Genomic DNA, 5,333 nt, shown 5'->3' on the forward strand with positions numbered 1-5,333 from the left:
ACACGGGACGGCACACAGAACAGGAACATGTAGAACTGACTGTAGTACCCGGTAGTCATTAACCTCCTCATTAGTCTTTGTCATGGTGCCCGTTGCTGCTAAACTCCCAGAATGTTCGTGTTCGTACCGTGACGTGTTCGTACCGTGACGTGTTCGTACCGTGACGTGTTCGTACCGTGACGTGTTCGTACCATGATGTGTTCTTACCATAGGGCTGGGTATCAGTCTAAAAGTTTCGATACCGGTACCAATTCCGATACAGTCACTTCGATACCGGTTCCTAAACGATACTTTTTTTCGATACCAGTTTTACAATATATACTCTAACAGAATGAAAATGGCATTACACATTACTTTTCACATCTTGAGTTTAATTTTCCAGTGATTTCCAGTGCAAAAGAACATTTGCAAGCAATGTACAGTTCAGTACATTCTGAGCCACCTTCGGCCCCGGACCCTTCCTGGCCGACCGGAGCCGGTCGCGGCGCACCGCCGCGGAGGAAATGCGCCCGGCGGAGGACGGCCCGCACCCAGCGAGAGGTCCCGCGAGGGAATCCTCCCGCACTGAGCGGCCGCCCCTGACCCGCCGAGTTGAATCCCCCAGGCGGACCCCACCCGTTTACCTCTTAACGGTTTCACACCCTCTTGAACTCTCTCTTCAAAGTTCTTCTCAACTTTCCCTTAAGGTACTTGTCGACTATCGGTCTCGTGCCGGTATTTAGCCTTAGATGGAGTTTACCACCCGCTTTGGCATATACTGCACCGCGCACTATTGGCGTCTGTGGCGATGGGCGTGGGAGAGCTCAGCTGCAGAGGGGAGAGGTGTGGAGGAGAGTGTGTGGAAGCAGCGTCAGGTTAATTAGCGCAGCTGGCACCAATTAGACTCACCTGATTCTCTCGGCAGTAGCAGACTGAAGCAGAGGACAAAAGACAGACGGACAGAGAGGACGGGGGAACGGACGAGCGGAGGACAGCGGACAGGACGAGGTCCGGTGGAGCGGGCAGCTTATCGAACGAGATCCTGTGGAGAGCCGGCGGACGTTGAGACTGTTTACCGTTTACTTTGTCTGCATTGGCCGAACTGCCGTGGTTATTGTGCTGAGCAGAGCCGCAGACAGGTTCTCCTGTTACAGCGTCCATTTTACAAAAGTAGAGCCACATTTTAGACCTCAGAGGCGTCTTTTCCCACTTCGACGACATGCTACACAACTGCAGTAAAGTCAATGTACCTAACGTGAAACCTGTCTGTGAACGGGCAGCATGATTTTTTCCGGCTTGCCGCAATCACGTGTAATGTTACAGCCAGTCACAGGTTTGCTTTATCATAATCACATGATAAGTACCGGAACTCATTACTACCGATACATTTCGATCGGTGCCATTACAGAACCAAAGTTCGGTACTCAGCCCTATCATACCGTGTCGTGTTCGTGTTTGTACCGTGACGTGTTCGTACGTGTTCGTACCGTGACGTGTTCGTGTTCGTACCGTGACGTGTTCGTACCGTGACGTGTTCGTGTTCGTACCGTGATGTGTTCGTACCGTGACGTGTTCGTGTTCGTACCGTGACGTGTTCATGTTCGTACCGTGACGTGTTCGTACCGTGACGTGTTCGTACCGTGATGTGTTCGTGTTCGTACCATGACGTGTTCGTACCGTGACGTGTTCGTACCGTGGTTCTTACCATAGGGCTGGGTATCAATCTAAAAGTTTCGATACCGGTACCAATTCCGATACCGTCACTTCGATACCGGTTCCTAAACGATACCGTGACGTGTTCGTGTTCGTACCGTGACGTGTTTGTATTCGTACCGTGTCGTGTTCGTGTTTGTATCGTGACGTGTTCGTACCGTGACGTGTTCGTGTTCGTACCGTGACGTGTTCATACCGTGACATGTTTGTATTCGTACCGTGACGTGTTCGTACCGTGACGTGTTCATACCGTGACGTGTTCGTGTTCGTACCGTGACGTGTTCATACCGTGACGTGTTCGTGTTCGTACCGTGACGTGTTCGTACCGTGACGTGTTCGTACCGTGTTCGTACCGTGACGTGTTCGTACCGTGACGTGTTCGTGTTCGTACCGTGACGTGTTCGTGTTCGTACCGTGACGTGTTCGTGTTCGTACCGTGACGTGTTCGTGTTTCGTACCGTGACGTGTTCGTACCGTGACGTGTTTGTATTCGTACCGTGACGTGTTCGTACCGTGACGTGTTCGTGTTCGTACCGTGACGTGTTCGTACCGTGACGTGTTCGTGTTCGTACCGTGACGTGTTTGTACCGTGACGTGTTCGTACCGTGTTCGTACCGTGACGTGTTCGTACCGTAACGTGTTCATGTTCGTACCGTGACGTGTTCGTACCGTGACGTGTTCGTGTTCGTACCGTGACGTGTTCGTGTTCGTACCGTGACGTGTTCGTACCGTGACGTGTTCATACCGTGACGTGTTTGTATTCGTACCGTGTCGTGTTCGTGTTTGTACCGTGACGTGTTCGTACCGTGACGTGTTCGTACCGTGACGTGTTCGTGTTCGTACCGTGACGTGTTCGTACCGTGACGTGTTCGTGTTCGTACTATGACGTGTTCGTGTTCGTACCGTGACGTGTTCGTACCGTGACGTGTTCGTGTTTGTACCGTGACGTGTTCGTACCGTGACGTGTTTGTATTCGTACCGTGTCGTGTTCGTGTTTGTACCGTGACGTGTTCGTACCGTGACGTGTTCATACCGTGTTCGTACCGTGTCGTGTTCGTGTTTGTACCGTGACGTGTTCGTACCGTGACGTGTTCGTACCGTGACGTGTTCGTGTTCGTACCGTGATGTGTTCGTGTTTGTACCGTGACGTGTTCGTACCGTGACGTGTTTGTATTCGTACCGTGTCGTGTTCGTGTTTGTACCGTGACGTGTTCGTACCGTGACGTGTTCGTACCGTGACGTGTTCGTGTTCGTACCGTGACGTGTTCGTACCGTGACGTGTTCGTGTTCGTACTATGACGTGTTCGTGTTCGTACCGTGACGTGTTCGTACCGTGACGTGTTCGTACCGTGACGTGTTCGTGTTCGTACCGTGACGTGTTCGTGTTTGTACCGTGACGTGTTCGTGTTTGTACCGTGACGTGTTCGTACCGTGACGTGTTCATACCGTGTTCGTACCGTGTCGTGTTCGTGTTTGTACCGTGACGTGTTCGTACCGTGACGTGTTCATGCCGTGATGTGTTTGTATTCGTACCGTGTCGTGTTCGTGTTCGTACCGTGACGTGTTCGTACCGTGACGTGTTCGTGTTCGTACCGTGACGTGTTCGTACCGTGACGTGTTCGTGTTCGTACTATGACGTGTTCGTGTTCGTACCGTGACGTGTTCGTACCGTGACGTGTTCGTGTTCGTACCGTGACGTGTTCGTGTTTGTACCGTGACGTGTTCGTACCGTGACGTGTTCGTGTTCGTACCGTGACGTGTTCGTACCGTGACGTGTTCGTGTTCGTACCGTGACGTGTTCGTGTTTGTACCGTGACGTGTTCGTACCGTGACGTGTTTGGTTTGTACCGTGTCGTGTTCGTGTTTGTACCGTGACGTGTTCGTACCGTGACGTGTTCGTACCGTGTTCGTACCGTGTCGTGTTCGTGTTTGTACCGTGACGTGTTTGTACCGTGACGTGTTCGTACCGTGACGTGTTCGTGTTCGTACCGTGACGTGTTCGTGTTCGTACCGTGACGTGTTCGTGTTCGTACCATGATGTGTTCGTGTTTGTACCGTGACGTGTTCGTACCGTGACGTGTTTGTATTCGTACCGTGTCGTGTTCGTGTTTGTACCGTGACGTGTTCGTACCGTGACGTGTTCATACCGTGTTCGTACCGTGTCGTGTTCGTGTTTGTACCGTGACGTGTTCGTACCGTGACGTGTTCATACCGTGATGTGTTTGTATTCGTACCGTGTCGTGTTCGTGTTCGTACCGTGACGTGTTTGTATTCGTACCGTGTCGTGTTCGTGTTCGTACCGTGACGTGTTCATACCGTGTTCGTACCGTGTCGTGTTCGTGTTTGTACCGTGACGTGTTCGTACCGTGACGTGTTCATACCGTGTTCGTACCGTGTCGTGTTCGTGTTTGTACCGTGACGTGTTCGTACCGTGACGTGTTCATACCGTGACGTGTTTGTATTCGTACCGTGTCGTGTTCGTGTTTGTACCGTGACGTGTTCGTACCATGACGTGTTCGTGTTCGTACCGTGACGTGTTCGTACCATGACGTGTTCGTGTTCGTACCGTGACGTGTTCGTACCGTGACGTGTTCATACCGTGACGTGTTTGTATTCGTACCGTGTCGTGTTCGTGTTTGTACCGTGACGTGTTCGTACCATGACGTGTTCGTGTTCGTACCGTGACGTGTTCGTACCGTGACGTGTTCGTGTTCGTACCGTGACGTGTTCGTACCGTGACGTGTTCGTACGTGACGTGTTCGTACCGTGACGTGTTCGTACCGTGACGTGTTCGTACCGTGACGTGTTCGTACCGTGACGTGTTTGTATTCGTACCGTGTCGTGTTCGTGTTTGTATCGTGACGTGTTCGTACCGTGACGTGTTCGTACCGTGACGTGTTCGTACCGTGACGTGTTCATACCGTGACGTGTTCGTACTGTGACGTGTTCGTGTTCGTACCGTGACGTGTTCGTACTGTGACGTGTTCGTGTTCGTACCGTGACGTGTTCGTACTGTGACGTGTTCGTGTTCGTACCGTGACGTGTTCGTACTGTGACGTGTTCGTGTTCGTACCGTGACGTGTTCGTACTGTGACGTGTTCGTGTTCGTACCGTGACGTGTTTGTACCGTGACGTGTTCGTACCGTGAAGTGTTCGTGTTCGTACCGTGACGTGTTCGTACTGTGACGTGTTCGTGTTCGTACCGTGACGTGTTGTACCGTGACGTGTTTGTACCGTGACGTGTTCGTGTTCGTACCGTGACGTGTTTGTACCGTGACGTGTTCGTGTTCGTACCGTGACGTGTTTGTACCGTGACGTGTTCGTGTTCGTACCGTGACGTGTTCGTACCGTGACGTGTTCGTGTTCGTACCGTGACGTGTTCGTACTGTGACGTGTTCATGTTCGTACCGTGACGTGTTTGTACCGTGACGTGTTTGTACCGTGACGTGTTCGTACCGTGACGTGTTCGTACCGTGACGTGTTCGTACTGTGACGTGTTCGTGTTCGTACCGTGACGTGTTCGTACTGTGACGTGTTCGTGTTCGTACCGTGACGTGTTCGTACTGTGACGTGTTCGTGTTCGTACCGTGACGTGTTTGTACCGTGACGTGTTCGTGTTCGTACCGTGACGTGTTCGTGTT

This window comes from Acanthochromis polyacanthus, chromosome 3, assembly GCF_021347895.1.
Source record: "Acanthochromis polyacanthus isolate Apoly-LR-REF ecotype Palm Island chromosome 3, KAUST_Apoly_ChrSc, whole genome shotgun sequence".
Lineage (NCBI taxonomy): Eukaryota > Metazoa > Chordata > Actinopteri > Pomacentridae > Acanthochromis > Acanthochromis polyacanthus.